General features: G+C 39.4%; 1 non-coding gene across 1 annotated transcript; it reads right to left on the bottom strand.

Annotated features, from left to right (window-relative positions):
• Nucleotides 1-15688: 15688 nt before the first annotated feature.
• LOC130953345 (small nucleolar RNA R71) lies at nucleotides 15689-15792 on the bottom strand. The gene has a single exon (XR_009075515.1). It is a non-coding gene; the product is annotated as a small nucleolar RNA R71 (small nucleolar RNA).
• Between the last annotated feature and the right edge of the window lie 8955 nt (nucleotides 15793-24747).

The following is a 24747-nucleotide window of genomic DNA, read 5'->3' as shown; positions in this document are numbered from 1 at the left end:
GTCCAAGTGAAAAGCTTGAGACTGAGTGGTTAAAGTCATGATCCAAAGCAAAAGAGTGTGCTTAAGAACTCTGGACACCTCTAACTGGGGACTCTAGCAAAGCCGAGTCACAATCTGAAAAGGTTCACCCAGTTATGTGTCTGTGGCATTTATGTATCCGGTGGTAATACTAGAAAACAGGATGCATAGGGTCACGGCCAAGACTCATAAGTAGCTGTGTTCAAGAATCAACATACTGAACTAGGAGAATCAATAACACTATCTTAATTATGCGTTCCTATAGATGCCAATCATTCTGAATTTCAAAGAATAAAGTGAGATGCCAAAACTGTTCAGAAGCAAAAAGCTACAAGTCCCGCTCATCTAATTAGAACTAAGCTTCATTGATATTTTGGGATTTATTGTATATTCTCTTCTTTTTATCCTATTTTGTTTTCAGTTGCTTGGGGACAAGCAACAATTTAAGTTTGGTGTTGTGATGAGCGGATAATTTATACGCTTTTTGGCATTGTTTTTAGGTAGTTTTTAGTATATTTTAGTTACTTTTTAATATATTTTTATTAGTTTTTATGCAAAAATCACATTTCTAGACTTTACTATGAGTTTGTGTGTTTTTCTATGGTTTCATGTATTTTCTGGCTGAAATTGAGGGACCTGAGCAAAAATCTAATTCAGAGGCTGAGAAAGGGCTACAAATGTTGTTGGATTCTGACCTCCCTGCACTCGAAGTGGATTTTCTTAAGCTACAGAAACCCAATTGGCGCGCTCCTAATTGCGTTGGAAAGTAGACATCTTGGGCTTTCTCGCAATGTATAATAGTTTATATTTTGCTCGAGATTTGATGGCCCAAACTGGCGTCCAAACGCCCACCAGAGACCTTTTTTTGGAGTAAAACGCCAGAACTGGCACCAAAGCTGGCGTTTAACTCCAAGGATGGCCAATGCACGTGAAAGCTTCAAGGCTCAGCCCAAACACACACCAAGTGGGCCCCGGAAGTGGATTTCTGCACTATCTACTCATTTTCTGTAAACCTAGTTTACTAGTTTAGTATAAATAGCACTTTTTACTATTGTATTAGTGTCTTTGACCTTTTCGGAGTTCTTCGAACCCTTTCTGGAGGCTGGCCATTTGGCCATGCCTAGACCTTTTGTTCTTATGTATTTTCAACGGTGGAGTTTCTACACCTCATAGATTAAGGTGAGGAGCTCTGCTGTTCCTCGAGTATTAATGCAAGTATTATTGTTTTTCTATTTAATTCACGCCTACTTCTCCTCCAAGATATACTCTTGTACTTAATTTAGTTAAGTCAGAATGAAGGGGTGACCCGTGACAATCACTCAATCTTCGTTACTCGCTTAGCCAAGATCCGTGTGCCTGAAAACCACAAAGCTGTCTACATGATGTTCAACATAGTCATTGGATGACAGCTGGAGTATAGTCTCTTTGGTCTCTGACCCACGGATCTGAATCACCTCTCCTGACAACAAAGCATTCGAATCCGTGATGTTAGAACCTTCGTGGTATAAGCTAGAACCAATTGGCAGCATTCTTGAGATCCGAAAAGTCTAAACCTTGTCTGTGGTATTCCGAGTAGGATCTGAGATGGAATAACTGTGACGAGCTTCAAACTCGTGACTGTTGGGCGCAGTGACAGTGTGCAAAAGAATAAATGTATTCTATTCTGACATGATCGAGAACTGACAGCTGATTAGCCATGCGGGAAACCATAGAGGACATGTTTTCACTGAGAGGATGGATGGTAGCCATTAACAACAGTGATCCACCAACATACAGCTTGCCATGGAAGGGAGTACGCATGATTGGATGAGGACAGTAGGAAAGCAGAGGTTCAGAGGCAACAAAGCATCTCCAAACACTTATTTGAAATTCCCACCAAGGAACTACATAAGTAACTTTATTTTATTTTCCGCTTTATTTATCTTTTAATTATCAAAATCTCATAACCATTTGAATCTGCCTGACTGAGATTTACAAGATGACCATAGCTTGCTTCAAGCCGTCAATCTCCATGGGATCGACCCTTACTCACGTAAGGTATTACTTGGACGACCCAGTGCACTTGCTGGTCAGGTATGCGGAGTTGTGAAAAGTGTGATTTACGATTTTGCATACCACTTAGTAAAATTGGGAGGGAAGGTATGACTAACTAGATAATTAGCTACAGGTGCATACCAAGGAACAACTTCAGATGGAAAAGCATGCAAGCTATCAAATGGAAAAGCATCATTGATAGGAGTGGAGTCATGCTTGATGTGCTCAAGGCGACTCAAGTTGTCCGCCACTAAATTCTGAGAACCACGCCTATCTTTAATTTCTAAATCAAATTCTTGCAGCAGCAGTATCCAATATTTGAGAGCTGCATGGTCTGAGTACACTACCACTTTGGTACCAAGTAAATAGGCTCGAAATTTATCCAAAGCAAAAACAATAGCTAAAAGCTCTTTTTCAGTGGTAGTGTAATTAGACTGAGCAGCATCTAAGGTCTTGAAAGCATATGCAATTACAAAAGGATCCTTACCTGCGCGCTGGGCCAGCGCCGCTCCTACATCATGGTTGGAGGCGTCACACATAATCTCAAAGGGCTGGCTCCACTTTAGCCCTCTCACTATTGGAGCTTGAGTCAAGGCGATCTTCAGCTTATCAAACGCTTCCATATAGTCCTCACTCAGCTCAAATTCAACATCCTTCTGTAGCAATCTAGATAGAGGTAAAGCTACCTTACTGAAGTCCTTGATAAATCTCTGATAAAAACCTGCATGGCCATGGAACGAACGGACTTCCCTCACAGAGGAGGGGTAAGGCAGACTAGAAATGACATTTACCTTTGCTGGATCCACAGAAATACCAGTATTAGAGACAACATATCCTAGAACAATACCTTGTTTGACCATAAAATGACACTTTTCAAAATTCAAAACAAGGTTTGATCTAACGCACCTGTCTAATACTCTAGATAAACTATCCAAGCAAAGGCTAAAGGAATAACCGTATACGCTAAAATCATCCATGAAAACTTCCATACAATTCTCAATAAGATCAGAGAAAAGACTCATCATGCACCTTTGGAAAGTAGCTGGTGCATTGCATAAGCTAAAAAGAATTCTCTTGTAAGCATAAGTTCTAAAGGGACATGTAAAAGTAGTATTTTCCTAATCCTCAGAAGCTATATGAATCTGAAAATAGCCTGTGTAACCATCTAAAAAGTAGTAAGGCGATTTACCTGACAGGCGATCCAGCATTTGATCAATGAATGGCAGAGGATAGTGATCCTTACGAGTAGCCTGGTTGAGGCGCCTGTAGTCAATGCACACCCTCCAGAAATTCTGCACTCTAGTTGCTATGAGCTCTCTTTGCTCATTCTTTACTGTTGTGACTCCAGACTTCTTGGGCAGCACTTGCACTAGGCTGAACCATTCGCTATCTGAGATAGGGTAGATGATATCTGCTTCCAGTAGTCTGGTCACTTCCTTCTTGACAACCTCCAAGATGGTGGGATTCAGTCTTCTTTGGGGTTGACGGACAGGCCTTGCTCCCTCTTCTAAAAATATTCTGTGCTCACAAACTTGAGGGTTGATGCCTACTATATCCGCCAAGCTCCACCCAATTGCTTTCTTGTGTCTTCTCAGCACACTAAGCAACTGCTCCTCCTGTTGGGCTGTGAGTTCCCTTGCAATGATAACTGGGAGCTTCTGAGTATCCTCAAGGTAAGCATACTTGAGGTGGGGTGGAAGGGGTTTTAACTCCAATTTCTGCTCCTGATCGGGCACTGGATCGTCTGGAGCCAGTGATGATGGCATAATGTCCTCATTATGTTCATAGGGGTTCCCCACACTTGGACCTTGCTCCATGTGCATCTCTTCTACTGCTTCTTGGTGAACTGCAGCCACTGTCTCATCAATGATGTCACACTGAAAAATAGAATGGTTTTCCGGAGGATGCTTCATAGCCTCATTCAGATTGAAGCTCACTGCCCGGCCGTCTATCTCAAAGGAATAGATTCCTGAGAATGCATCCAACTTGAACTTGGAGGTCTTTAGGAGTGGTCTTCCGAGCAGGATGGATGAAGGTATCCCTGAGTCGATTTGGGGCATCTCCAAGATATAGAATTCAATGGGAAATGTGAGCCCCTTAATGCTCACCAGCACGTCCTCAGCAATTCCAATCACTGTAACAATACTTTTATCTGCTAACACAAAACAAGCTGCCGACCTTTTTAAGGGAGGGAGCCTCAAGGCATTATATATAGACAAGGGCATAATACTTACGCACGCTCCTAGATCACACATACAGTCAGAAAATATTACATCCCCAATGGTGCAGTTAACCATGCATGGACCTGGGTCATTACATTTTCAGGTATATCCCCAATCAATGCAGATATAGAACTACCTAAAGAAATAGTTTCTAATTCATTAATCCTATCCTTACGTATGCACAAATCCTTTAGGAACTTCGCATATTTAGGTACTTGCTGAATAACATCAAAAAGGGGAACAATTACCTCAACCTTTTTGAAGATTTGTACCATTTTTGGGTCAAGTTCCATCTGCTTTCTGGGCTTTCTTGCAAGGTGTGGAAATGGGATAGGGATGACGTCTCTGGTAGCTTTATTTGTTTATGGTGTGTGATGAGCGGATAATTTATACGCTTTTTGGCATTATTTTTAGGTAGTTTTTAGTATGATCTAGTTACTTTTAGGGATGTTTTCATTAGTTTTTATGCTAAATTCACATTTTTGGACTTTACTACGAGTTTGTGTATTTTTCTGTGATTTTAGGTATTTTCTGGCTAAAATTGAGGGACCTGAGCAAAACTCTGATAAAAGGCTGACAAAGAACTGCTGATGTTGTTGGATTCTGACCTTCCTGCACTCGAAATGAATTTTCTGGAGCTACGAAACTCCAAATGGCGCGTTCTTAACAGCGTTGGAAAGTACACATCCAGAGCTTTCCAGCAATATATAATAGTCTATACTTCATTCGTAATTAGATGACGTAAACTGGCGCTCAATGCCAGTTCTATGCTGCATTCTGGAGTCAAACGCCAGAAACACGTCACGAACCAGAGTTGAACGCCCAAAACACGTTACAACTTGGTGTTCCACTCCAAGAGGAGCCGCAGCTCATGGATAGATCAAGCTCAGCTGAAGCACACACCAAGTGGGACCTGGAAGTGGATTTCTGCATCAAATTACTTACTTCTGTAAACCCTAGTAGCTAGTCTAGTATAAATAGGACTTTTTACTATTATATTTTCATCCTGGATCTTGGATTATATTTTTGATCCTGTGATCACGTTTTGGGGGCTGGCCTCTCGACCATGCCTGGACCTTCATCACTTATGTATTTTCAACAGTAGAGTTTCTACACACCATAGATTAAGGGTGTGGAGCTCTGCTGTACCTCAAGTTTCAATGCAAGTACTACTATTTTCTATTCAATTCGACTTATTCTTATTCTAAGATATTCGTTGCACTTCAACATGATGAATGTGATATCCGTGACACTCATCATCATTCTCACCTATGAACGCATGACTGACAACCACTTCCGTTCTACCTTAGATCGGGTGCATATCTCTTGGATTCCTTAATCAGAATCTTCGTGGTATAAGCTAGAATTGATGGCGGCATTCATGGGAATCCGGAAAGTCTAACCTTGTCTGTGGTATTCTGAGTAGGATTCCGGAATTGAATGACTGTGACGACCTTCAAACTCGCGATTGCTGGGCGTGATGACAAACGCAAAAGAATCAAGGGATTTTATTCCAACATGATCGAGAACCGACAGATGATTAGCCGTGCTGTGACAGAGCATTTGGACCATTTTCACTGAGAGGATGGGATGTAGCAATTGACAATGGTGATGCCCTACATACAGCTTGCCATAGAAAGGAGTGACAAAGATTGGATAAAAGCAGTAGGAAAGCAGAGATTCAGAAGGAACACAACACCTCCATACACCTATCTGAAATTCCCACTATTGAATTATATGAGTAACTATTTACTAACAATAATCTCTTAATATAGTTGAATCCGCCTGACTGGAATTTACAAGATGACCATAGCTTGCTTCATACCAACAATCTCTGTGGGATCGACCCTTACTCACGTAAGGTATTACTTGGACGACCCAGTACACTTGCTGGTTAGTTGTGCGGAATTGTGACAAAGTGTGATTTATGTTTGAGAGCACCAAGTCTTTGGAGCCATTATTGATGATCACAATTTCATCCACCAAGTTTTTGGCGCCGTTGCTGGGGATTGTTCGAGTATGGACAACTGACGGTTCATCTTGTTGCTCAGATTAGGTAATTTTCTTTTCAAAAAGCTTTCAAAAATTTTTCAAAAAAATTTTTCTTTATTCTAAAGAATATTTTCGAAAAAAAATAAAAATATAAAAAAAATCATAAAAATCATAAAAACCAAAAATATTTTGTGTTTCTTGTTTGAGTATTGAGTTAATTTTTAAGTTTGGTGTCAATTGCATGTTTTTAAAAATTTATGCATTATTTTTCGAAAATTCATGCATTCATGGTGTTCTTCATGATCTTCAAGTTGTTCTTGGTAAGTCTTCTTGTTTGATCTTGATGTTTTCTTGTTTTGTGTCTTTTGTTGTTTTTCATGTGCATCTTTGCATTCATATTTTCTAAGCATTAAAGATTTCTAAGTTTGGTGTCTTGCATGTTTTCTTTGCATAAAATTTTTTTCAAAAATATGTTCTTGATGTCCATCATAATCTTTAAAGTGTTCTTGGTGTTCATCTTGACATTCATAGTGTTCTTGCATGCATCATGTGTTTTGATTCATAATTTTCATGTTGTGAGTCATTTTTATGTTTTTCTCTCTTATAATTAAAAATTCAAAAATAAAAAATATCTTTTCCTTAATTTTCTCATAATTTTTGAAAATTTGAGTTGACTTAGTCAAAAATTTTTAAAATTAGTTGTTTCTTACAAGTCAAGTCAAATTTTCAATTATAAAAATCCTATCTTTTCAAAACTTTTTCAAAAATCAAATCTTTTTCATTTTTCTTATTAATTTTTGAAATTTTCTTTTTAAAAAAATGTTTTTCAAAAATCTTTTTCTTAATTTTATCTTTGTTTTCGAAAATTATGCTAACAATTAATGTGATTGGTTCAAAAATTTGAAGTTGTTACTTTCTTGTTAAGAAAGGTTCAATCTTTAAATTCTAGAATCTTATCTTTTAGTTTCTTGTTAGTTAAGTAATTAATTTTAACTTTAAAAATTAAATCTATCTTATCCTATCTTTTATATCATATCTTTTTCAAAATTTTATCTTTTTCAAATATTTGATTTTAAAATATCTTATCTAACTTCTTATCTTCTTATCTTTTCAAATTTGATTTTAATATCTCTTCCAACTAATTATTTGACTTTTTGTTTGTTTCTTATCTTTTTCAAAACCACCTAACTACTCTCCCCTCTCTAATTTTCAAAAATACATCTCTCTTATTCAAAAAAATTTCTTTTTAATTAACTAATTGTTTTAAATTTTAATTTTAATTCTATCTCATCTTTAATTTTCGAAAATCATTAACTCCTTCTCAAAATTAAATTTCGAATTCTCTCTCTCATCTTCTTCTATTTATTTATTCATTTACTAACACTACTCTTCACCTCTCTTCATCTCCAATCACTGCCTCTATCCTGACCCTTGTGTTTGGATTCTCATTTCTTTATTCTTTTTTTCTTCTACTAATAATAAGGATCCTCTTTACTGTGACATAGAGAATTCCTCGTCTTTTCTTGTTCTCTTCTCTTTTATATGAGCAAGAACAAGGAAAAAGACACTCTTGTTGAAGCTGATCCGGAACCTGAAAGGACTCTGAAGAGAAAACTAAGAGAAGCTAAATTACTACAATCCAGAGGCAACCTTTCTGAAATTTTCGAACAAGAGAAGGAGATGGCAGCCGAACCCAACAACAATAATGCAAGGAGGATGCTTGGTGATTTTACTAAACCCACGTCCAAGTTTGATGGAAGAAGCATCTCAATTTCTGCCATTGGAGCAAACAATTTTGAGCTGAAACCTCAATTAGTTGCTCTAACACAACAAAACTGCAAGTTTCATGGACTTCCATCTGAAGATCCTTACTATTTTTTAACTGAGTTCTTGCAGATTTGTGAGACTGTTAAGACGAATGGAGTAGATCCTGAAGTCTACAGGCTTATGCTTTTCCCTTTTGTAACGACCTAATTTCTTGTACGTCATGATCATACTAGAAACTGAGCGCTACCAACTTGTCTTCCTAATTATTATCTATTATTTATCATATGAGCCTGACTCGTTGTTAAAAACGTAGTTAATTTACGAGGTACTTTTTTTTTTGAAAACATTCGGATTAATAAACAGAATCATTCATAAGAAATTCACAAATAATAATAGATAAACAGTTATAACAACCACACATAAATACATCTCAAGCAGTTGATAACATTCCATGATCCAGCTTTATTAGAACATAGACTGTTAGTTTAAAACACCCCTAGATATAGCTAAATAATACTATATACATATATACATACAACATCCTAGGCCCTGACCTGTTCAAGAAGTCCCTAAGCTGGCGCCCAGGCTAGCCTAGACTCTATACTCACCTAGTCCCTCTAACCTACTAAAGTGAGGGAAAATACGTTCTAGGTCTTCTGAACTCAAGTCAGGTGGAACGTCATCAAAAGGTGGAAGGTTGTATACTACTCCTCTGCACGATCATATGACATCAAAGAGCATCTCTCAAGTACTTCATCGAGTGGCCACATAACAGCAACATCGTACGAAGGAGTTAGGCTAAAGTTTGTAGATAAGCGGGGTGCAGACGTTGGCTGGCCTCACCGTATATACATATGAATAGAGAACGAAATTCACCCTAGACTCAGAAGACTACCTAGAGCGGAATCCTCTTTACGAACAGTCATCAGCAAACTACGGAAGGGTACTCATGCTTCCATCTGGAGGGCGAAGGGAGAGAGAAGGGGTAAGAACTGGGGAGTTCTTAGTAGGGTCGGGGTTATTAGTTACGTTCATTAATTCTATGTTGTTTAGCAGACTATTAGAAAAATACAAGGAAGCAGTAATTAGAAAACACAGATAAGTAGAAAAGATAGAGAAAACAGATAGCAGAACACAAATAGAAGAATACAAGAAAGTAAAACACAGACACAAACACAGAGAATAGAGTACAAACAAGGAAAGGATACATTCATACCACAAACATAACAAAGGAAATGCGCAACCAAGTATGATGCATGTCTGTCCTATGCAGGCCATGAGCTCACGTGTCGGTTTACACCCTGCATCCCGACATTACCTAGGAACAAGTCCCAGATATGGCTTCCCTTTGTGTCCTTAGTGCATATGTGTCGGTGGTAAGAATACCACTCTTTCGTGACTACCGGCAGTCGGCGCAAAGCCCGACCCCATAATATACGCACAAGGGGAAACAGTGATCCTCAGTTCGTGAGCGTCCCCGAGATCAATTCACAATAACAAAACAGAGATCTTCAGTTCGTGGGTTATTCCCCGAGATCATTACACAATAACATAGTGATCTTCAGTTCGTGGGTTATACCCGAGATCAACATACAATGATTCATGGGTTATTCCCGTAATCAATGATTATCAGTCCGTGGGTTTTTTCCGCTTATAAAACAAATAAAAATTTATGGGTTTTCCCGAGATCAATGATCATTCAGTTCGTGGGTACTTCTCGAATTCAACCAATTATCAGTTCATGGGTGTCCCCCGTAGTTAAACAATTAACAGTTCATGGGGTATTCCCGTCTTTTATCGTTTTTCGTTATCCTTTCTCAACCTCAACAAATCCACAAATCAATCTTCATTTCCTCTTTCCCTTTGAATCCTTAACACATATTCCTAAACCTTTCTTAACTTTCTCTTTATCTCTTTACTCTACTCTAATTACTCTGTCTTCTGTATCTCTTTATTTTTCTCTGATTACTATTTCCTTTATATATATGTTACTCTTCTTCTCTTTATCTCTTTCCTCAACTCTGATTATTCTGTTCTCTGTGTTTCCCTACTCTGCTCTGATTTTCTCTGCTTAACATATATAGTTGAAGCTTATGTAAATTTCGGTATGAATAGTTAGCCTGTCCCAAGTATAGGTTCATTAAGTCTATACTGAAACAGTTTAACTTTTCATATAATACCTAACCCTAGTCGCAACTCAAGTACTATCTAAGTTGCCCTAGTTCGTTCACTAGTCTCTGTCTGTTTTTCTGTCGTTAAAACATTACAGACTTTTTCTTGGGTTTTTATCTTTCCTTTGAGTTTTATCTTTCTTTTATCTTTACCTCACTAATATGTTCTTACCACTCCCTAAGTGTTTTATGAAGGTAATTAGGAGAATTCTGCACTTAAAGTTGTCTTTCTAAAGCTTTTACGGAAAACTGCCTTTTTCGCATTATTTTATTATTTTTATTAAAATATTATTTTTATTTAAATATTATTATTTAATATTTTATTATTATTTATTATTTTATTAATATATTTTCGAAAATTAACTCACTTTTACTTTTAACCTTTAAAATTCACTTTTTACCACCCGTAACTTTTAATATTTCTACTTTTACCACCCTAACTTTCAGAAATTACCAAACAACCCCTAAAACACCAAAAATTTTACTTCCTTGCCCTTTTTAAGATCTAAGGCCTTTTCTTCATTGTTCTTCATCACACTCAAAGTGTTCTTCATGTTCTTCGTATATTCTTCAGATTCTTTCTCTGTTTTTACCCGTTTTTCAGTCTTTTCAGCAACCGATTTTTACCAAAATTCAAAATAAATTCCCAGCCACTAAAATCCCATCTTTTCTACATGATTTTAACACAAATTGAACCCCAATTTAAGGCCTAGGGTTTCGTTTTCCAACAGCCCTCAAGAACAACATTCATAGCTTAAATATCATCAAATTTCATCAAATTTTCAACAAACTTTCAACAAGAATCACTCATATAAACAATCAATTTCAAGCACAGCCAAACCATATCATAATTACACAACTCAAACACAATCAATCAAGATTAAATTCATCAAACCCTACCTTGATTTGCTGCTCCAAATCCGGTTACTCTTTGAAGTGTTCTTAAAGCACTTTTTCCTCCTAAAACACATCAAGAACAACTTTAAATCCAAAAACTCTCAACTGACCAAATCTCACTCAGCATGTTAGGAAGAGATATATCACCTTAGACTTGCTGGAAATTCACGTTTCTTGGCCCTCAAGTCAAGTTAAGCATGATTCCTAAGGAAAAACATCAAGAAAACACATGTTTACATGGTTTTCCTTGAAAATCGAATTTAAGAGGGAGGGAGACAGCCATCTCACCTTATTTCCAGCCTTGATATGTCACATGGTTATGTAGAGGAAGAAGAGAGGATCATTTTGGTGAAATCGGAGTTTTGATCTGAGTTTTAGTTCAGAAGAAATCAAGCTTTGAAGATCAAGTGTTCATGAAAGTTTCTCTCTTTTCTCTCTTGTTATTTTCGTCCAAAATGAAGAAATGAGACAGCCTTGGAGGTCTTGGGGGTGTAAGGTAAGTTGTGATTGGTTGGCTTGGAGGTGGATTATAATAATATTAAAATATCTCAGGTGTATAACTACTAAAACTAGATGTATCGAAACACTTGTAAAAACATCTCTAAAAATTATTTTCTGAGCTACTAGCATAAATGACACTAGTAACATATTTATTATGAGAATAAAGCATGTATGATGAGGCCTTAGCATTGCTAAAGTCATCAGAGAGTGCTGGTGCTAAGCTGCACCAGTAAACCGTAAACCCGGTTAAACCGATTTTCTATTTTTAACTAAAACAGACCAGGTAACCTTATAATATCATTCAAGCATTTTCTAATACTAATATAATGATAATATTATACTATTATCTCTCTCTTTTCATGAATCGAGTCCGGTTAATCAAATAGAGACTATTTACGAAAATCAGAATCAAAACTGCCAACCGATACGGTTCAAAAACTAGGTTCTTCGTGACCGCGTTATCGAGCTTGCCTCAGAAAAGGTTCTAGCTTAAGGATGACATAATGACAATGAGGATTGAGATACTTGTTGATATAGAAGAGGTGTTCCCTTTACTGATCTTCTGGCAAAATCCGTGCCTTCAGAAAATATCTCGCATACTGATGCATTTGCATCTTTGCTATATTAGCTAGTTAGTTTAAGTAGTTTTAGCTTAATTTCATTCACTTTCTTTGAGATAAACAAGCATTTGTGTGAATTTTCTCTCCATGCATTCATGAACCAAGAACTAGGTGGAATTTGGCCATACTTGTGCAAAGAATTCAAGGAGTTGACAAATGAATTAGCATGAATGAATCTCTTGAAAATTGTTGCATAGAATGGCAAAACTTTGAAGCAAATTCTTTGGTTAATGATAGGTTATGAAGCAACAAGGTCATGATGCAAGGAAATCTTGGAGCAAGAAGGAGATGTATGTTGCCAACTTGATCCTCAAGTTGGCAACGCCCAATTGATGCAACCAGGATGAGAGAGCACGTTGGCAACTTGGTTTCCAAGTTGCCAACGCCCAAATTGGTGCTGCCAGGAGGTGTAGCACGTTGGCAACTTGGAAACCAAGTTGGCAACGTGCTAGTGCATGATCAGCAGAAATGGCAGCCTGACCTTCCCCTCTTCAAGGATGAATATCTCGAACCACAAGGATCCAATTGACATGATTCCAATTGCGTTGAGAAGCTGACATCAAGAGCTTTCCAACGATATACAATAGTCCATAATGTGGCAAGGAATGGAAGCTCAAATCAGAGGGAAACTTAAGCCCCAAATGCAAGGAAATGAAGCATTGCAAGTTGCCAACTTGAACACCAAGTTGGCAACGCCAGAAGCCACAAGCAAGCAAACTTGGCCCTGGAAGCAAGGTTGGCGTTGCCAACTCTAGAACCAAGTTGCCAACGCCACACACAAGCCACAAGCAAGCAAACTTGGCCCTGGAAGCAAGGTTGGCGTTGCCAACTCTAGAACCAAGTTGCCAACGCCACACACAAGCAATTTTGGCACTAATATGGAAGCTCGAGCACGTTGTTTGAGCTAGGAAGCATTGGCGTGTTTGAGGACAACGCAGGCTAACAACGCCACACTATCAAGCTTGGCCCTGGAAGAAGCAAAGTTGGCGTTGCCAACTTGAATCTGGCGTTGCCAACGCCACACACAAGCAAATTTTGGCACCAAGTCTTGGCGCACCAACCAGGCTGCCAAACGCCCAATGGCGCACCAACCAGGCTGCCAAACGCCCAATGGCGCACCAACCGCGTTGCAAACGCCCAATGGCGTGCCAACCAACGTTCAAACGCCCAAATGCCGTGCCAGCCAAGTTCCAAACGCCCAAATTCCGTGCCAGCCAAGTTCCAAACGCCCATTGGCGCACCACTCACGTTGCCAACGCTGGATGGGCGTTGCCAACGCCAAAACAAGGCAGCCTGAACATGTCCACTTCAATGGAAGATATCTTGAGCTACAGAGATCCAAATTGAATGCTTCCAGTTGCGTTGGAAAGCTAACATTCAGAGCTTTCCAACCATGTATAATAGTCCATGGTGGAGCACAAGATTGGAGCCAAACCAGAGTCATCTTTAGGCCCTAAAAACAAGAACATGAAGTGAAATTCAAGAAAGCTAGAGATTGGCCTTGGGGGTGTGGTCGAGCACGTTGCCAACGTGCCACAAGGGAGGCGTGTTTTGCAACAACGCCAGCCTCAAATCCTTGCCTAGGGAGAGTGATGCTCGAGCACGTTGCTAACTTGGGGATGAATGGGCGTTATTCACAACAACTTGGCAACAACTTGGCAGCTTAACCTTACCTTCTTTGAGGAACCATAACTTGAGCTAGGAAAGTCCAATTGAGGTGATTCCAGTGGCATTAGAAAATAGACATCAAGAGCTTTCCAATGATGTATAATAGTCCATATTGAAGCTGAAGGTTGACACTCAAACTCTGGGCTACATTAGCATGAAAGTAAGGCCAAGAAGAGGAAAAGCAAGTTGTTGGCAACAACTTGGGCTAGCAACGCCCAAGTCTCATACTTCACTCCCAGGAAAAATGCCATGCACGTTGCCAACTTGCATTAAGGCCACGTTATTGACAACAACGCCAAGGTCAATGGGCCAGAATTGGTGCCAAATTGCTCTACTTCTCCCATTCATCACAAAGGCCAAAGCTTCTCCAATTGAACCAAGAATTCAACAAAGAGGAAGCCCATCTTGCTAACCCACTTGAAGATCTTTAGGACTAGTATAAATAGAGATTGAGTTTGTACTTTTGGGGGGACTTTTTACACTTTTACTCTACTTTTTACACTTTTACTCTACTTTTTACACTTAGTCATTTTTTACACTTTTAGCACTTGTATTTTGGAAACTCTTTTGGTACTTCCGAGAGAAGACCCAGAGAGCTACTCTTGGTTCATCTTGGAACTTCTCTTCTTCATTTTCTTAATCTTCAAGCAATTACCTCTTCTTTTCATCTTTCTTTGCAATTTAGTTTAACTTTGATTGATGGCAATTGTTGTTGAAATTGGAGCTATGATTCACTAAACCCCTTTCATTAGGGGGAGGAGCTCTGTTGGTTGGAATGAATTGGTGAACCCATCTTCTCTTCTCAATTTTAGTGGTTGATCTAAAGAGGGAACTCTTGTTCTTCAAAGATTCAACCACCATCGAGAGAGGGGTTAATCTATATGAATTATGTGGTGAATTTGATGAATGAGCCACATAATTCAGTTTAGAGTTCATCCTCTCATGATTTCCTCAATCAACATACCTTGGTTAGTATGTGAGATGTAACTCTCCTTGGTTGAGATTTTGGAGATTGTGTGGCTGGATTAAAATTGATCTTCATCTCTTCTCATGAACAAGTAGATCACGAGAGTGGCAATTGGCTATGTTGAGAGAGATTGAATCACCAAGAGATTGGGATTCAATCACCCATTTGCCATGGATCTATACCCATGATTGAGGAGGATTTGACTAACATCAATTCATGAAAACTAACATCTCTAATCCCTAATGATCCTCTCTATCATTAATTCTCATTTCTCTTGCTCTAGTTATTTGATTACCCATTTCCCAATCCCCTTCTACATTCTGTTCATTTACTTCTTGCCATTTACTTTTATGCTCTTTAAATTTCTGCACCCTTTAATTTCTTGCCATTTACCTTTGATGTTATTTAATTTTCTTGCAATTTAAGTTTCCGTCATTTACTTGCACTTCATTTCTTTATTCTAGTTGTTTACATTTTGTGTCATTTACATTCATGCAATTATGTTCAAAAATCAAAATGCTCATGAAATCAAAACTATGTTTGCTTGACTAAATCTACCATTAAATAAAGTTGCTTAATCTACCAATCTCCGTGGGATCGACCTCACTCTTTGTGAGTTTTATTACTTGATACGACCCGGTATACTTGCCGGTTATACGTGAAATCTAATTTTTACGTATCACATACTCGAAAACCAAGGTTGTTACACCTTTTGCTGTAAGAGACAGAGCTAGAACATGGTTGGACTCACAACCTAAAGATAGCCTAGACTCCTGGGATAAGCTGGTCACGGCTTTCTTGGACAAATTCTTTCCTCTTCAAAAGCTGAGCAAGCTTAGAGTGGATGTTCAGACCTTCAAGCAAAAAGATGGTGAATCCCTCTATGAAGCTTGGGAAAGATACAAGCAGATGACCAAAAAGTGTCCTTCTGACATATTTTCAGAGTGGACCATATTAGATATATTTTATTATGGTCTATCTGAGTTTTCCAAGATGTCATTGTACCACTCTGCAGGTGGATCCATTCACCTAAAGAAAACGCCTGCAGAAGCTCAAGAACTTATTGACATGGTTGCAAATAACCAATTCATGTACACTTCTGAGAGGAATTCCGTGAATAATGGGACACCTCAGAGGAAGGGAGTTCTTGAAATTGATGCTCTGAATGCCATATTAGCTCAGAACAAAGTGTTGACTCAGCAAGTCAACATGATTTCTCAAAGTCTGAATGGATGGCAAAATGCATCCAACAGTACTAAAGAGGCATCTTCTGAAGAAGAAGCTTATGATCCTGAAAACCCTACAATGGCAGAGGTAAATTACATGGGTGAACCTTATGGAAATACCTATAATTCATCATGGAGAAATCATCCGAATTTCTCATGGAAGGATCAACAAAAGCCTCAACAAGGCTTTAATAATAGTGGAAGAAATAGGCTCAGCAATATCAAGCCTTATCCATCATCTTATCAGTAACAGACAGAGAATTATGAATAGAATACCTCTAACTTAGCAAATTTAGTCTCTGATCTGTCTAAGGCCACTTTAAGTTTCATGAATGAAACAAGGTCCTCCATCAGAAATCTGGAGGCACAAGTAGGCCAGCTGAGTAAGAAAATTACTGAAACCCCTCCTAGTACTCTCCCAAGCAATACTGAAGAAAATCCAAAAAGAGAGTGCAAGGCCATTGATATAATCAATATGGCCGAATACAAGGAGGAGGGAGAGGACGCGAATCCCAATGAGGAAGATCTCATGGGACGTCTCTCAAGCAGGAAGGAGCTCCCTATTGAGGATTCAAAGGAATCTGAGGCTCATATAGAGACCATAGAGATTCTATTAAATCTCCTTCTGCCATTCATGAGCTCTGAAGATTATTCTTCCTCTTAGGAGGATGAAGATGTAACTGGAGAGCAAGTTGCTCAATATTTTAAGAGCCATCATGAAGCTTAATGCCAAGTTATTTGGTAATGAGACTTGGGAAGATGAACATCCCTTGCTCATTAGTGAACTTGATACATGGGTTCAGCAAATTTTACCTCAAAAGAAACAAGATCCTGGGAAATTCTTAATACCCTGTACCATAGGCACCATGACCTTTGAGAAAGATCTGTGTGACCTAGGGTCAGGCATAAATCTTATGCCACTCTCTGTAATGGAGAAGCTGGGGATTATTGAGGTACAGCCTGCCTTATTCTCATTATAATTGGCAAACAAGTCAGTAAGACAAGCTTATGGATTAGTAGAGGACATGTTGGTAAAGGTTAAAGGCCTTTACATTCCTGCTGATTTCATAATCTTAGACACCAGGAAGGAGGAGGATGAATGCATCATCCTTGGAAGACCTTTCCTAGCCACAGCAGAAGCTGTGATAGATGTTAACAGAGGAGAATTAGTCTTTCAATTGAATGGGGACTACCTTGTGTTTAAGGCACACGGCTATCCTTCTGTAACAAGGGAGAGTAAGCATGCAGAGCTTCTCTCAGTACAGAGTCAAACAGAGCCCCCACAATCAAACTCTAAGTTTGGTGTTGGGAGGCCACAACCAAACTCTAAGTTTGGTGTTGAATCCCCACAACCGAACTCTAAGTTTGGTGTTGGGACTATACAACATTGACCTGATCACCTGTGAGGCTCCACGAGAGCCCACTGTCAAGCTATTGACATTAAAGAAGCGCTTATTGGGAGGAAACCCAATTTTTATTTATCTAATTTTATTTTTTATTTTATTGTTCTTTTATGTTTTATTAGGTTCATGATCATGTGGAGTCACGAAAAAAATATTAAAATTAAAAATAGAATCAAAAACAGCAGAAGAAAAATCACACCCTGGAGGAAGGACTTACTGGCGTTTAAACGCCAGTAAGGAGCATCTGGCTAGCGTTCAACGCCAGAACAGAGCATGGATCTAGCGTTGAACGCCAAAAACAAGCAACATCCTGGCGTTCAAACGCCAGGAATGCACCCTGAGGAGAGCTGGCGCTGAACGCCAGAAACAAGCATGGAACTGGCGTTCAACGCCAGAAACATGCTGCACATAGGCGTTGAACGCCCAGAACATGCATCACTTCGGCGTTTAAACGCCATAATTGCATGGAAAGGCATTTTACATGCCTAATTGGTGTAGGGATGTAAATCCTTGACACCTCAGGATCTGTGGACCCCACATGATCATCTCAGAATCTGTGGACCCCACAGGATCCCCACCTACCATATTCTCCCCTCTTCTCAACATTCATCCCCTCTTTCCAGTAAACACTCTTCCCCAAAACCCTTCACCAATCACCTCAATCTCTCTTCCCAATCACCCCCTTCACCACTCACATCCATCCACTATTCCCCATAAACCCCTCCATTCTTCTTCATTTTCACACAACACAAACCTCTCTTCTCCTTCTTGGCCGAATACACCTCTCCCCCTCTCCTCCATATTTTCTTTTTCTTCTTCTTCTCTTCTTTCATCTCTTGCTTGAGGGTGAGCAATATTTTAAGTTTGGTGTGGTAAAAGCCTAAGCTTTTTGTTTTTCCATTACCATTGATGGCACCTAAGGCCGGAGAAACCTCTAGAAAAGGGAAAGGGAAGACAAAAGCTTTCACCTCTGAGTCATGGGAGATGGAAAGATTCATCTCCAAAGCCCATCAAGACCACTTCTATGATGTTGTGGCCAAGAAGAATGTGATCCCCGAGATCCCTTTCAAGCTCAAGAAAAATGAGTACCTGGAGATCCGACATGAGATCCAAAGGAGAGGTTGGGAAGTTCTAACCAACCCCATCCAACAAGTCGGAATCTTAATGGTTCAAGAGTTCTATGCCAATGCATGGATCACTAGGAACCATGATCAAAGTAAGAACCCGAACCCAAAGAATTATCTTACAATGGTTCGGGGGAAATACTTAGATTTTAGTCTGGAAAATGTGAGGTTGGCGTTCAACTTGCCCATGATGCAAGGAGATGCACGCCCCTACACTAGAAGGGTCAACTTTAATCAAATATTGGACCAAGTCCTTATGAATATATGTGTGGAAGGAGCTCAATAGAAAAGAGATTCTAAAGACAAGCCGGTTCAACTAAGAAGACTGGACCTCAAGCCTATGGCTAGAGGATGGTTGGAGTTCATCCAACGCTCCCTCATCCCACTAGCAACCGATCTGAAGTTACTGTGGATCGGGCCATCATGATTCATAGCATCATGAATGGAGAGGAAGTAGAAGTTCATGAAGTCATCTCCCATGAATTCTACAAAATAGCCGATAAGCCCTCTAATTTGGCAAGGCTAGCTTTTCTTCATCTTATTTGCCATCTATGTTACTCATCTGAAGTTATCATAGAAGGAGACATCCTCATTGAGGAGGACAAGCACATCACTAAGAAAAGGATGGAGCAAACAAGAGAGCCCACTCATGGAACCTAAGAGACGCATGAGGAAGCTCATCACCAAGAAATCCCGGAGATGCCTCAAGGGATGCACTTTCCTCCCAACAACTATTGGGAACAACTCAACACTTCCTTAGAAGATTTGAGTTACAATGTGGATCAATTAAGGGTGGAACATCAAGAGCACTCCATCATTCTCCATGAAATTAGAGAAGATCAAAAAGCAATGAGGGAGGAGCAACAATGGCAAGGAAGGGACATAGAAGAGCTTAAGGACATCATTGGTCCTTCAAGAAGAAGACGCCACTAAGGTGGATTCATTCCTTGTTCTTATTTTTTTTGTTTTTCATTTTTATCTATGTTTTGTGTCTCTACTTCATGATTATTAGTATGTAGTAACTATGTCTTAAAGCTATGAATAATTCCATAAATCCTTCACCTCTCTTAAATGAAAAATGTTTTTAATTCAAAAGAACAAGAAGTACATAAATTTTGAAAATTGTCCTTGAATTTAGTTTAATTATATTGATGTGGTGACAATACTTTTTGTTTTCTGAATGAATGCTTAAACAGTGCATATTTTTTATCTTGTTGTTTATGAATGTTAAAATTGTTGGCTGATACGTAAAAATTAGATTTCACGTACAACCGGCAAGTATACCGGGTCGTATCAAGTAATAAAACTCACAAAGAGTGAGGTCGATCCCACGAGGATTGGTAGATTAAGCAACTTTAGTTAAATGGTAAATTTAGTTAAGCAAACATGTTGTTGATTTTATGAGTATTGTGACTTTTGAATATAATTGCAAGAATTTAAATGACACAAAATGTAAAGAACTAGAATAGAGAAATAAAATGGAAGTAAATGACGGAAACTTAAAGTGCAAGAAACTTAAATGACATCAAAGATAAATTGCAAGGAATTAAAGTGCTGAATTCTAAAGAGCATAAGAGTAAGAAATAAGAAACAGAATGTAAATGACCAGAATAATAAATTGCAAGAATGTAGAAGGGAATTGGGTAATGGGTTTCAAACACTAAGAACAAAAGAAATGAGAATTAATGATGGAGAGGATCATTAGGGATCAGAGATGTTAGTTTTCATGAATTGATGTTAGTCAAATCCTTCTCAATCATGGGTATAGATCCATGGCAAGTGGGTGATTGAACCCCAATCTCTTGGTGATTCAATCTCTCTCAACATAACCAATTGCCACTCTCGTGATCTAATTGTTCATGAGAAGAGATGAAGCTCATATATTATCCAGCCACACAATTCTATAATCTCAACCAAGGAGAGTTACATCTCACATACTAACCAAGGTATATTGATTAGAGAAATCATGAAAGGATGAACTCTAAACTGAATTATGTGGCTCATTCCTCAAACTCACCACATAATTCATATAGATTAACCCCTCTCTCGATGGTGGTTGAATCTGTGAAGATCAAGAGTTCCCTCTTTAAATCAACCACTAGAATTGAAGAGGAAAGATGGGTTCATCAATCCATTCCAACAACAGAGCTCCTCCCCCTAATGAAAGTGGGGTTTAGTGAGTCATTGCTCCAAATTCAACAACAATTGACATAAATCAAAATTAAACTAAATGTAAAGGAAGAAGAAGAAGAAGAGTGAAATGCTTAAAGATTAAGAAAAATGAAGAAGAGAAGTTCCAAGATGAACCAAAATTAGCTCTTCTGGCTCCCCTCTCGGAAGTACCAAAAGTGTTCTCAAATACAAGTGCTAGAAAGTGTAAAAAATGACTAAGTGTAAAAAGTAGAGTCAAAGTGTGAAAAAGTCCCCAAAAAGTACAAACTCAATCTCTATTTATACTAGTCCTAAAGATCTTCAAGTGGGTTAGCAAGATGGGCTTCCTCTTTGTTGAATTCTTGGTTCAATTGGAGAAGCTTTGGCCTTTGTGATGAATGGGAGAAGTAGAGCAATTTGGCACCAATTCTGGCCCATTGACCTTGGCGTTGTTGTCAATAACGTGGCCTTAATGCAAGTTGGCAACGTGCATGGCATTTTCCTGGGAGTGAAGTATGAGACTTGGGCGTTGCTAGCCCAAGTTGTTGCCAACAACTTGCTTTTCCTCTTCTTGGCCTTACTTTCATGCTAAATGTAGCCCAGAGTTTGAGTGTCAACCTTCAGCTTCAATATGGACTATTATACATCATTGGAAAGCTCTTGATGTCTATTTTCTAATGCCACTGGAATCACCTCAATTGGACTTTCCTAGCTCAAGTTATGGTTCCTCAAAGAAGGTAAGGTCAAGCTGCCAAGTTGTTGCCAAGTTGTTGTGAATAACGCACCCTCAACCCCAAGTTGGCAACGTGCTCGAGCATCAATCTCCCAAGGCAAGGACTTGGGGCTGGCGTTGTTGCAAAACACGCCCCCCTTGTGGCACGTTGGCAACGTGTTCGACCTACACCCCAAGGCCAATCTCTAGCTTTCTTGAATTTCACTTCATGTTCTTGTTTTTAGGGCCTAAAGATGACTCTGGTTTGGCTCCAATCTTGTGCTCCACCATGGACTATTATACATGGTTGGAAAGCTCTGAATGTTATCTTTCCAACGCAACTGGAAGCACTCAATTTGGATCTCTGTAGCTCAAGATATCTTCCATTGAAGTGGACATGTTCAGGCTGCCTTGTTTTGGCGTTGGCAACGCCCATCCAGCGTTGGCAACGTGAGTGGTGCGCCAATGGGCGTTTAGAACGCTGGTTGGTGCGCCATTGGGCGTTTGGCAGCCTGGTTGGTGCGCCAATGGGCGTTTGGCAGCCTGGTTGGCACCAAAATTTGGTGCCTGGCCAAACTTTCTTGTGTGGCGTTGGCAATGCCATTTTTGAGTTGGCAACGCCAGCTCCTTTTCTTCCATGGCTTCATTTGTTGCTTGGTTGTGTGGCGTTGGCAACGCCTATCTTGAGTTGGCAACGCCAGCTCCTTTTCTTCCAGGGCCAAGCTTGATTGTTTGGCGTTGTTAGCCTGCGTTGTCCTCAAAAACGCCCCTCATCTTTAGGCTGGCAACGTGCTCGAGGCTCCAAATCCAGGGCCAAGTTCCTTGTGTGGGCGTTGGCAACGCCAGCTTCAAGTTGGCAACGCCAACTTTGCTTCCTCCTGGGCCAAGTTTGCTTGCTCATGGCTTGTGTGTGGCGTTGGCAACTTGGTTCTAGAGTTGGCAATGCCAACCTTACTTCCAGGGCCAAGTTTGCTTGCTTGTGGCTTGTGTGTGGCGTTGGCAACGCCAACTTCTTGCCTTGGTTGCCTCCAGGGTTGCCAAGCTTGCTTGGTGTAAGTGTGTGTGGCGTTGGCAACGCCAATCCCAAGTTGGCAACGCCAACTTCTTGCCTTGGTTGCCTCCAGGGTTGCCAAGCTTGCTTGGTGTGAGTGTGTGTGGCGTTGGCAACGCCAATCCTAAGTTGGCAACGCCAACTTCTTGCCTTGGTTGCCTCCAGGGTTGCCAAGCTTGCTTGGTGTGAGTGTGTGTGGCGTTGGCAACGCCAATCCTAAGTTGGCAACGCCAACTTCTTGCCTTGGTTGCCTCCAGGGCCAAGCTTGCCTTGTGTTGTGGAGTTGGCAACTCCAATCCCAAGTTGGCAACGTGGATTCCAAGTTGGCAACGCCAACTTCTTGCCCAGCTTGCATCCTTCTTGCTTCCATGCTTCCTTGTTTCATCACCTATCATCAACAAAGGAAATAGCTTCAAAGTCTTACCAATTCATGCACTAATTCCATGAGATTCATTCATATTCATTCAAATATGCATTCCTTAAAACATTTGCATGAATTTGGCTAGAATTAACATGTTCCTTGATATCATCATGCATGGAAACAAAACTCATAAAAGGACTTGTTTATTTAGAGAAAATGAGTGAAATTAAGCTAAAACTAACTAAACTAACTAACTAATAATGCAAATATGCATTTGCATCACAACACCAAACTTAAAGTATTGCTTGTCCTCAAGCAAAATATATAAAGGACTTTGTCACAAGAATTTAAGATGTAAAGCTTGAATGTTCTTCCAGAGAGTAATTTCTCATTGAGCATGTCATCTCCACTTGTGTGGTCATTAATTTATTGTAATTGAACACAATTATTCAACTTTTTTCAATTAAAATGCTTGCTTCACTACTAAATTGGTTAACTTCACTAAACTTCTTTCATACCTTAGCACATGATCCTTGAACCAATTTTTTTGCTTATTTCTTTTTCCTTTTTTTTTTCAATTAAGCTCGAAATCTTGTCTTAAGGCGGCTCTTTAGCATAAGCTTTCAATCAACAATCCCAAACCAGTTGGTTCAAGTTGTTAAGTGTTGAGACACTCTTAAAGATTTACTCACTCAAGCCTCTTTCCTTAACACATTCAGTCACAGGCATATAACATTGAAATTTTTGTTTGGATAGTGGTGTCCAGCACCTCTTTGGGTTGCTAAATGTTCTGTTATAGAGCTACTCTTGATTGTGGGTTTTCAATCGATAATCCCGAGTTAGTTGACTCAAGTTACCGGGTGATGAAGCACCCCTCGGATTTACTAGCCCAAGTATATCTCTTAACATCAATCACCACAGACACATATCCAAATTTTGTCATTGATGCCTAGCCTTTCATCTATTTTCTTTATTGTCAAGGTTATTTGTGCTTTTACTGTTAAAGTCTTTGTGATCCTTAACCAAACTAGTCTTGTATAGCAAGCACTCTTTTGAGTTCATTGAACCTTGAGTCTCTCACAATAAATATACTAGCACTTTTCCTATGGGACAACATGATCCTTTTTAAACTAGATTTCTCTCTGTTCTTGCTCAAACTACATCTTTTATTCCAATGACAAGTAAAAGTATTAAAGACAAGCAATCATTCCAAATTTGTGAGTGGTGATGCATGGAATGGGCAACATAAAAGACAATGCTTCAAAAAAATGCATCCTAGAAGGTATACCATCTTTCAGACATACATCTTCTTTATTTAATAAAACATAAAGACAAACATAGGAACTTCACCACCTTTAGTCTTCATGTCCCTTTTCCTTTGCTTGATTCTCCTTGCTTTCCTTTGCCCTTTGGATCTTCTTTCTTTTTGCTTCTCCTTTCTCCTTGTTGTTGTGTTGTTGCATCTCCCTTTGATCTTCTTTCTTTTTTGCTCCCCTTTCTCTTGTTGTTGTTGTCGTTGCATTCCCCTTTGGATCTTCTTTTGCCAAATTCCTGAGCTTATCATTGTCTCCTGTAGCCTCTGTTGATTGAATCTCACCCTTGCTAGTTCTTGCTGTTCAAATATCTTCCGAGCCTCATTAAAACATTTGATTTGTGGGTTGATCAATGGGGGTGTGGAACAGGTAACTAAGCTTTTCTTGGGTGCATATGTCAGTCAAGTCTGTCCTTGTGCCTGGCTTCCTTGAACATTCTGTTTTCATTGAAATCTCTGTAGAGTGTTCATGCCTAGCATCCAACCTATGAGAATTCTCTTTGCTGAGCTTGCTCAATCCTCAGTTGAGCTTGTTCTTGTATCACTTTCT

This window comes from Arachis stenosperma, chromosome 9, assembly GCF_014773155.1.
Source record: "Arachis stenosperma cultivar V10309 chromosome 9, arast.V10309.gnm1.PFL2, whole genome shotgun sequence".
Taxonomy (NCBI): Eukaryota; Viridiplantae; Streptophyta; class Magnoliopsida; order Fabales; family Fabaceae; genus Arachis; species Arachis stenosperma.
Note: the sequence above shows the minus strand (reverse complement) of the source record. Positions and strands in the feature narration are given on the sequence as shown.